Below are 10,634 nucleotides of genomic sequence, written 5' to 3' on the forward strand. Positions count from 1 at the left end.
TGGAGCAAAAGATCTATGAACAATTCAAGTACGTTTTCATTTAAAAAACGTAAAATAACTAAAAAGAATAACAAACCATGTAAATTGTTGATTTTAAGTACGATTAAAACAAAAATAACCATGTGCTGTTATCTCCTCCCTCATATAACTGCTGCTACAGTTTCATATTCAATCCTCTAAAACTAACTAAAGCTGACCAAGGCAATGAGGGAAAGGAGCAACTATTTCCCATGTAGAGAAACGCTCTCTAAATGAGGTGAAGTTAAACAGAAATGTTTGGGGCTTCTCTCCAAATCCCTCAGCACCTAGACAATCACTACAAACCTCTTCCTCATCAAATCCTAATGGGAGATAGAAACAATCCAATTTCATTAAAGGAAGCCTCAGAGGAATCTAAAGGGCAAAGTTACTCAATTAGCATTACATAACTCCCTGCCTCCTCCTGGTTTAGGTACCCAAGCTCTCAAGTCGATCAAATACTCCCAACAATTACTGTCCTTCATTTGAAGGATTTTTTAAACCACAGGGAACAGGTAACTCCCTACTGTATCAGTCTACTTCATTACTTGCCCGTTTCCTTATGGCTCCTCTAGAACTGATGTCGGTGTTCTCATACGTAGCACTCATGCTGAAATCAGACCCTGATTTAGAGAAGTAGCACAATGTGTTGTGGTGGAAGGAATATGGACTTTGGAATCAGACAGACATGTGTCCATACTTTAGTTCTAACACTTACTGCCTTATGACCTAAGTAAACTTCCTGAGCCTCTATATTCTCCTCAGTAAAAGAGATGAATACTCTTTCTCAATGGGCAACAATTGATATTTAATGACATAATACATGTGAATTACTCAACACATAGGAGGGGCTCCATAAATGATAATCCCCTTCCTCTTAACTTTCTAATTAGAAGGCATTTTCTGAGGGCAAGGTACCTCTTCATTAGCCCTTATCTCCAGCTAATTTCATCAGACATTTTCACTGTGCTTTGTGTAACATGAAAGTCCCTTCCTACTAGTGGGAACACTATCTCTTGTCTGCCACCACTAGTGCATCCAAGAGGCTGCTATTACTGGGTTTTAAGAAAGAATCAGAAGTAGTTGGACTGCACACTCATGTCCATTAGCTGCATTATTCACAACAGCTAAACGTGGAAACAACCTAAGTGTCCATCAATGGATCAATGGATAAGCAAAACGTGGTATATACATACAAGCCTTAAAAAGGAAATTCTGACATATGCTACAATATGGATGAACCTTAAGAACATTATGCACAAAAAGGCAAATATTGTGTGATTCCACTTATATGAGGTAATTACAGTAGTCAAAATCACAGAGACAGAAAGCAAACTAGTAGTTGCCAGAGGCTGGGAAGAATGGTGGTTTAATGGGTACAGAGTTTCAGTTTTTGGAGATGAATGGTGGTGATGATCGCAAAACACTATGAATGTATTTAATACCACTGAACTGTACACCAAAAATTGGTTACGATGGTAATTTTTATATTATGTGTATTTTATCTCAATTTTTAAAAATTGGGAAAGAAGTTTTTTTAGACTAATGGCTGACTAAACTTGACTAAATCTAGCATCAACACTAGAGTTAATCACATAATTGCAACTCTGGGGCATCAAGTTCTTGCTATGGTTCCAAATAAAATGCTATCTGAAAAGTTCTTATTGTCAAATCCTTCTACCTCCTGTTACATGACACAAACGAGCATCTTGTGCAGTTCCACCACCTCAGTCTAATAAAGATAACAAGAATTCCAGCTGAGTTTCTCTCACGTCACCAATAATGGCACCAATAGCCGGACCGCAGAGGGATTTACAGAACTATTCCAGGCCCACACTTTGATTTGAACATGTGCTTAGTAGTACTTGAATGAAAATGAACTTCATTTCCCACAGAAACTCCCCAGATAAAACAAAAAACTTTTTGAAGGTTACAGTAAAAGGATACTCTAAAAACTGTATCCTATAAGGCTGATCCTATAAGGCTGGTCAACATTACAGAAAACCAAAGTCTGGAATAAATGGGGAAACTGAAAATAAAAATTTACAAATCTTCCTCACACCAGAAAACACTTTGTTATACTTTTTTTGTACTTAAAATACTGAGCCACCTCAAAATAATTTCCAGTCCAATACCTAAAATCAACTAGTCTGTAAGCATTGTGAGATGAACACTATAAAATATAGTACAAATATGACTCTTTCAAAACCATTTAGCAGTAATCAAACTCACAAATAAACTTTTGCCTCAAAATAAATCAGCTAACCTAAAAAGTTTAATGTGTTCTTTTTCATTTCTGATGGCTTCCTCATCAAAATGTGCAGGGGAACGCAAGTATACATGCCATGGGCAAATACATGCAATAAAGACAGGAAAAAGTGAGAGAGTCTCAACTCTGATGGCAAAAGTGAAAGAATCATTCAACTGCAGAAGGACCAATGTAAATTTGATTAATATAATCAAGGATCTGAATCAATGAAGTTCAAAATTTTATGCAGAGTCACCTTCTAGGCAATGAAAGTCCTAAAGACAATCAATTCGTCAACTAATACTTCCTAGGCATCAAATATGCCTCAACATATTGGAATGGGGATGTGGAAATCAGTTTCTGCGCCACAGTGGTACTTCTGGTCTAACTAAAGAATAAAGCACAAAATCACAACATGTAAGCAGACTGAAGCAGTAAAGGCACCCACCCAGAAGTTGAAAGACCAGAGCTCTAGTCCCAACTCTGCCCCAACTCATTAAGATGTCTGTCCTTGGGTTAATCACTGAAACTTCTACAGGACTCTATTTTCTCGCCTAGAATAAGACAGGATAATTTCTAAGGCCTCTCCCAGTCTGGATCTATTAATTCAAGTTGAAAGACAAGGGAGAGGAACTGGGCCTTAAAGAACTGGTAGGATTTGAATTGACTAATGGGAGAAGGAAGGATATTGCAGAGAAGGAGTATGAAAGTACAAATGGACGGACACACCTTGTATGATTTCACTTATATGAGATATCTAGAGTAGTCAAAATCATGAAAATAAAAAGTAGAAGGAAGGGTGGTTGCCAGGAGTTGGTGGGAAGGAGAAATAGGCAGTTGTACAGAATTTAGTTTTGCAAGATGAAAAAGTCCTAGCGATGTTACACAACAATGTAAATACAGTTAACTGCACACTAGAGGGTAAATTTTATACCATGTATTTTTTTAACCACAATTAAAAAGAGTCACAGAAATTAGTCTCCTAGCAGTCATACTAATGCAAAAGTATTTCAACTCAACTGACTTCTAATGTCCAATTCTAATCCCTAAAATTCCTTTTTTCCCAATTAAAAAAAAAGTAGATGTGCCTTGCTAATGGTACATGGAGTCTCCCTCAACGGCAATAAAGCTGAAGGAGCATGTTGAGAAAACGAAGAAAGAGAAGACAATGCAAACACTAAGCAAGAGTAGAAGAAACAAAGCAGGCTAGTCAAACACAATCTAACTGTGTCATCCCCACCCACAATCTAGCCTAAGTCTCTAAGTAAAACTGTACAGAGGTTTCTCTTTACTCCAAAGATAAACTCTTCAACCTGCTTACAAGGCCCAGCACCCTCTGGCCCACCTCTCCAACACCCTCTCTCACTAGATTCTTCTACACTCTTCCTGAGAGATACACAGATCTGTATCTTAAGTCCCCAGTCCTCTCCATGAACCCTGCCATCACATGGTCTTTTTGCCCTTGCTGTTTTTTCTGACTGGATCATTCTTCCCTTCCTGTGCATCCTTCAGATCTCAGTTCAAATGTCACTTCTGTGACTTCCCTAACTCAAATACTTGTCACAGTTGCAGTTTTACATTCATGTGATTAACCTGATTGCATCCGCTGAGGACAGGGTCATGCATGCATTCACTCTCCCCAATTTCCAGTGCTAAACACAGTGCCTAGTACCAAGTAAGCACTCAAATACTTGTTGAATAAGTGAATAAATGGGCACCAAACCTGTAAGAAAGCAATAAAATATCACAGAATGTCTGCTTAAGAGTTTGTGCATCTTCAGAAATGAGTCTTTGGAGGATGCCCAAAGCAATTGAGCCTAAAATCCCTATTCAACTCTTACCAAAAAAATCAATTCAGATGCCTGTATAAATTTCTCTGGCTCTTCTATGTCTCTAAGCAATTGCTGAGCACTGTAAGTACTTAATAAATACTTATTGAGCCGAAATGAAATTACACTGTTTTGAATAATGGATTTTGATATATAAACTCCTGCATTTTAGTCCCATATAATGTCATTTTCGAAAACTGTTCATATGTCTCAGTTTTAGCTCCACTGTCATTGGATTAATTTTAATGTAGTTGTCCAACAATGTTCAAATAAGGCTTAGAGTTTCCTTAGTCCCACTTCTTCAAACTCAGTTAAGGGAGGTTTTCAGTCTCTTGTATTTTCATATAAATTTTACTTTGTCAATTTCTGGGGGAGAAAAAGCCTGCTGGGATTTTAACAGAATTGTGTTGAACCTGTTTTCAAATGTAAATCAAAGATATTAACAACACCTGCCCCTACTTCTTCAACGTGGCAAATTTCACTTGAAATTCTTCGCAAACCTACTCAGTCCCAAGGAGAGCTCCTTCTGTAGACACAAAATCCAACTTACAAAATACTAAACGCACTAAAAACTGGAAAGCTAATTCCCAGTTAAAGGATCAGTTCAAAACGCTGGATTAAATGAATCTCCACGATCAACAAAGCAGATAAAGTACACCAGTTTGTAAAGCGCCAAGCGGCAGGCAAACACCAAGTATTACAATAAAGTGACTGCTGTTCAAGGATCCTAAGGAGCCCCATCCCTGTCAATCCCAAACATCTGTATCCGGACCCATAAGAACGCGTCCACAGGTGACCCGAACCTCGGGAAGCGTTCTCTCTACAGCAATAGGCCCTGTTTAACTCAGCTTCTCCTCCCAGGACCCCATACTAGGCTACAAGGGAGGGCCGGCGGGGCTCGGGGGCAAGGAGACGGGCCTGGGAGACCCGGTGGGCTAGGAACGTGGGGTGGGCAGGGGCGACGCCAGGGCCGGGGAGCGATTCCAGAGGCAGAGGGCACTCGCCCGGGGCCGCCGGCGCAGGTGCCCCCCGAAGCGATAAGGAGGCCTCGAAGGCCAGACCCGGGGTCGCTCCTGGGGAGGGATCGAGGTGGTGCGCGCGAGGAGGGGACGGGGAGGCCTCACCTTGTCTCCCGGGAGGCAAGCGCCGCCGCGGTCCCGCAGTTGCTAAGGAGAATGCTCTTCCGGGTCACGGGCGCTGAGCTATGGAGGCAACGGTGGCTGGGAGGGGCCAAAAGTGAGGCGCGGGGTGATTGCGCGGCGGAGGCGGTGGTCTGTTGTAGTTACGCTGCGGCGGCCGGAGCAGGGCAGGGCCAGGCGGAGGGCACTACCGACTTCTATGGCCTGGCTGCGCGGAGACGACTGGCTGTAGCCGATGGCTGTTGCCGCCCGGTCCCCTGCTGAGGGGCCAGCGGCTGGCGGGAGCCATCCCGCCCCTGCTCCTGAATGCCCCCAGCCCCAATCCTCAGTGCTGTGACCCGCCGAGCCGCCTCTCACCCAGCCGGCGACGCCTGCCCCCAACGTCTAGCTTATGGGTGTAGCCACGCCGGTCCTCTCCTGTGACAAGGTTTTACTCATCCTTTGATTTACTCCACACCCGGTTAGTGAGCACCTGCTCAGGGCTAGGTGCAGGGCTGGCCCCGGGATACTGAGGGGGGCAACCCAGGCATGGTCCTGCCCTCCGAACGGATAGGCAGGTGGGAGGGCAGTCAGGCAGTATCCTGCATATAGTACTGGGATGCGCAAGTGAAGGAAGCTAGGGGAGCCTGCCCGGGGGGCCTACCCAGGCTCAGGTGGGGAAAAGCTGATGGTGGAGACCTCAACCAAGTTAAAAGTGTAGGGAAGAGTGTTCCAGGGAAGACTGTAGGCCCGACTGAGAAACCCACTGAAAGGTCTGTACGCCCTGCCCAGGGAAGTGTGTAGAGAGGAGAGAATGGTTAAGGATGGAACCTAGAAAACATCAATATGGTAGCTGTGAACTAAGGAAGAGGAACCCCCAAAGAGCAGGCAGAATGTTTGTTTGAAAGGCTGCTGAGGAGACAGCAGAAGAATTTCAGTAAGGAGGTGATCACCAGTGTAAAATGCCATGAGGATCCAGAGCCCAGTGGTGACCATAGAAAAATCAAAATTCAGGACTAGGTTGTCAAAGTTGTCAGTGGCTTGAATCTGACAAGGTGAAGGAGTCTACCACCATATTTTCCTTGTTGAAACAAGGGAAAGAGATACACTAAATTGTTCCTGAATGCCTTAATGTTTTCAAAAGCACTGTCACAGTACTTGCAAATTTCAGGATTTCTCTACTCATAACCAATCTCCTTGAAGGTGGAAAATATTTGTTATTTAACCTTGCATCTACAGTGCCTGCCACATTCAAAGGCCTCAGTCAATGTTTGCCTAAAGAATAAAAGAACCCATGGGCCTCTGGTTTTTAATGTTCACACAGGTCCCTTCCAAACCCCTCAGCAAAACTGTGATGTAGGCAAAACTTGTCTATTCAAACTGTAGAGAGTGGAAGAAACTCAGCAAGGACAGGAAGCAGAGGGTGGTAGAGGTCCAGGGATTCAATGGATGGGAGAGAGCCCAATAGAGCCAGAGATGGGAAGATCCAGAAGAAGAAAAGGACAAAGGATTGAAAACAGTAGCTGGGCTTTCAGGGCCAGAAATGGGAGATGAAGCCAAAAATAGTTAGAAGCAGGAATAGAAGAGGAAGGACAATTTTTGTACATAAATTGAACAGAGAGATCCCACTGAGATTGGACTGCTGGCAGAAAGTGCAGTGTCAGACAGTGTGAACACTGCAGGGCTAGATGGACATATCCCCATGTCCTTTAAGTGAAGTGGGCCCTACACTTCCTCATATGGGCCAAAGGATAACCGCGGCACATGCTGGAGTGAGTTGGGATGAGAGGCTTGCCCCACAAACATATCTCCATAATTCCAGTCCATTTCCATTATCACAAGTATTACAATAAGCTCCCCCCAAAAGAGAAATATTATTCTTCTCTGAGAGCCTAATAAATCCATCCACAATGGATGTGACCATACATCCATGGAAGGAAACCATGAAATTCAGAATGTGTGGCTGAAGAGTTTAGAACACCCGGCATATCAGCCAAAGGGGCCTAGGAGTAACATCAACAAGGCAGGACCAGAAAATGGTTACAATTTGGTAAAGGAAAGTTAACTGTTTTGTGAACAGAAGGGACAAAATTAACTTGTAACCTAGAAAAAGGAAGCCCCAAATACATGAAGTATAACAGATGAAGTCTACCCCACGTTCTCCTGGCAGCCTTGAATATAGCAAATATTCTAAAGAACTGTGTTCTGTTGAAGGGCCAAGGTGATTCATTAGGCTCACCTTGGCTAGGCTTCTGGGACATTTTAATGGTGCCTCAAGAAATAGAAATTTATCATTGCTATGAAGGGCATATTCTTAGAGAACTGCAGGGAATTGTGGGTGAACTCTGTACTTCAAGGGTGGTATGGGCATGGAAGTTTCCAGGTGATGTGCCTTGTCTGACTGGTCTCTGGATGACGGATGCCAATTAATGACTGAGGAATGCCCCCAAAACCCAAGATATGAGTGGAGGACCGGAGTTACCATGCCCTGTTCTTATATGAATTGAGCCACCTGCTGCCTCCAGGAGAATTCCATTTTGGCATTAGGAGGAACTGTGTCTGAAGTCTAAGTTTTGGTTGGCCCAGAGCTTTCCATACCGACGCTGATTCCTAACCACCACCATCTCCAACTTGAGCTTCCTGGGTACTAACATCCACCCAGTCACAAAGCCAGACACCCAGGAGTCACCCTTGACTCCACTGTCCCCCATCACCACACTCTCACCCTAAACAGACCAGTTCAAGAACAAGTCCTGTAGACTGTGTCATTCCCCCCACCCAATTCCACTGCCACCAGTTACGGTGAAAAGAGCAAATAACCAAGCAACTCAGGTTCAGTAAGAAGTATTACAACCTCAGAGATGAAGCAAGGTGATAAAGGCAGTGTGTGTGTGTGAACAGTGTAATGACCGAACAGCACAAAAACTTCAAGGAGATAAGATGAAATTAATTCATTCAACAACATGTTTTGATTGCCTTTCACATGCTAATTTTGCCTTAAAGGAAGTAAAACAAAATGAAAGGACTATTAAATAGGTTAAAGAAAAACCTAAGGTAGAATTGAACAAATTCCAACAACCCAAGTGAAAGAGTGCTTGCGGGCCTGGGGGTGTGACTTTGGAAGGCCCTGGATCAGATGTGGGGCGCATTATAAAGCCCATACCTGTGCAGACAGAGTACTGTGGGCTGAGAGGGCTGTGGGTGAGCAGAAAATATGTCTCATCAACACCATATCAATTGTTCTTGGCCTCCTCAACTGCAGCAACTAGACCCACCCAGACCACTATTTCCAACTAGGAATCTTAAACTTAGTTTTAAAAATCACATTTCTCTCTTCCTTCTATCTTCATAGTATTATTTTTATCCTAACTTTTAAAAAACAAATCCTTTTAGAATATTCCCACTTTTTTGCCTCATAGGTGTTAGCCTTTACCTTAATTTCTCTTTTACCTACTAGCTCTTATTTAAATTTTCATGTTTTTAAATATTTTTAATCTTTATTGTATCAGGATTCCATCAACATATTAGTCTTAACTGTTTTCGGTTTAATTTAAAATGTTTTTCTAGTTCTTTGCCCTTTTGTTTCTTTTTTTATTTCACATATGCTACTTTAAGTGTGAATTTTAGAAAATTCTCTCATTTACAATGCTATTTTTTCTAAATTTTTATTTCCACATCCTTAGCTTTAAATGTGTCTTAATTTTTATACTCTCTTATCATCTTATTTTAATTTTTATTTCTCTGATCTTCCATCTTGCATATTTTTCTGGTTTTTAACTTGAAGTATACATATAGCTCAGCAACTGCAAATGTTATCTAACAATTATTACACTTTAAATGAGAAAATAAAGGATCATATTTAATTCACCAAATCCAGAATGCTTATACTTTGTTTTGTTGGAGAATTTACTCCAGAGGGAGGTCTTTATAGGACAGAATTTTACTTTTCTTCTGTGCCTTGTCTCCTGCCAGATACCAGCCTCATATGAAGCTAGAATAACAGAAAAGCCGCTCTCAAATTGCAACTCCAATACAGCAGCAATGTGGCGTAGCACTTAAGACGTGGGGAACCAAACTGCTGGGTTCAAATCCATCTCCTCCGGTTACCCACAGTGTGACCTTGGGCAAGTTACTCAACCTCTCTGGGTCTCCATTTTCCTCACCTATAGAATGTGGGTGATTATGATAGCATCTCATAAGGTTTCTGTGAGATTTAAATGAGTCAATATATGTAAAGCACCTAGAACAGTGCCTGGCACATAGTAAATACATGTGTTTGCTAATATTGTTTAACAAGAAGTTATCCTATACAGTAGTCACTCTTAGGAGTATAAAATAACCAAGTATCTTGTAGATGATGGTCCTAACTGACAGAAGCAACTTTTATTCTTCCTCTCAGAGCAGACACTGTAACCTACCAAAGTTCTCTTTGGCACTTTCTCTTCTTAACCAAACCTCAATATTTGTTTTCAGATATCAATACTCCTCCAAGGACTCATGTATGGGGTGGGGGTGGGGAATAATTTCAGTGAAGAGTCTGTTTCTCCTTTTCCAACACCCAACCCTGATTGAGTCTCTGCATTCTAGAGTTCTAGAGAGAAAACATCTGATTGATTGGCTCAGGCCAGCCTATGAATTGGGTTAGGGGTCTGCTGGAGCCAATCAGCTAAGCAAGGGAAACAGAATCACCCAGTAGAATTAAGGCTACACCTTCCTTAGGGGCTGTGTGTGTGTGTGTGTGTGTGCGCGCACGCACACATGCACACACACGTGCTCTTATTGGAGGGGAGGGTAGCAAAATTTCAATGAAGGGAGAAGTGATAATTTTATGCACTCTATAGCCCATCTCCACAGATATGCATACCCTAGCCTGAAAAACAATGATATAAAGTATAGTTGCCATTAAATGTGATAACTGCATTTTAAAATATTTAACTTTTCAGAATGCCAAAATCAGACCAAGAGGATTTGACCTAGGAGGACTTGAAGAAGGTAAGAGAATGACAAAAATAATTCTGAATCTATTTATAAGAAAGAACATTTTTTTTTTTTTTTTTTTTTTGTGGTATGCGGGCCTCTCACTGTTGTGACCTCTCCCCTTGTGGAGCACAGGCTCCAGACGCACAGGCTCAGCAGCCACGGCTCACGGGCCCAGCCACTCTGCGGCATATGGGATCTTCCCGGACTGGGGCACGAACCCGTGTCCCCTGCATCGGCAGGCGGACTCTCAACCACTGCGCCACCAGGGAAGCCCGAAAGAACATTTTTGAATTAGAACAGATATAAAGAAATGTGTGCAGTCTGCTTTTTGTTGGATAAAGGAAAATATAGTAAAACACTAGGAAATTGTTACATTTGATCTCACTTAAATGAATCAAAAATCACAGCGTCCAATAGAAGTCCTATATTAAAGAGAAAACA

At 42.2% G+C, this 10,634-nt stretch overlaps 1 protein-coding gene across 9 annotated transcripts in view; it reads right to left on the reverse strand.

The window, feature by feature from the left end:
- The window catches only part of DIS3L2 (DIS3 like 3'-5' exoribonuclease 2), a 376,911-nt gene extending 371,626 nt beyond the window's left edge, over positions 1-5,285 (reverse strand). For 7 of the 9 annotated variants that reach the window (XR_004350756.1, XR_004350757.1, XR_004350758.1 and 4 more), the window contains exon 1: positions 5,220-5,283. The gene's annotated coding sequence lies outside the window, so the exon portion shown is untranslated. Of the gene's footprint in view, positions 1-3,859; positions 3,947-5,219 lie in introns of those variants that run through there. The other 2 variants (XM_032637768.1, XM_032637767.1) reach the window with 2 other exon arrangements.
- Between the last annotated feature and the right edge of the window lie 5,349 nt (positions 5,286-10,634).

The sequence above is a fragment of the Phocoena sinus genome, chromosome 7 (assembly GCF_008692025.1).
Source record: "Phocoena sinus isolate mPhoSin1 chromosome 7, mPhoSin1.pri, whole genome shotgun sequence".
NCBI lineage: Eukaryota > Metazoa > Chordata > Mammalia > Artiodactyla > Phocoenidae > Phocoena > Phocoena sinus.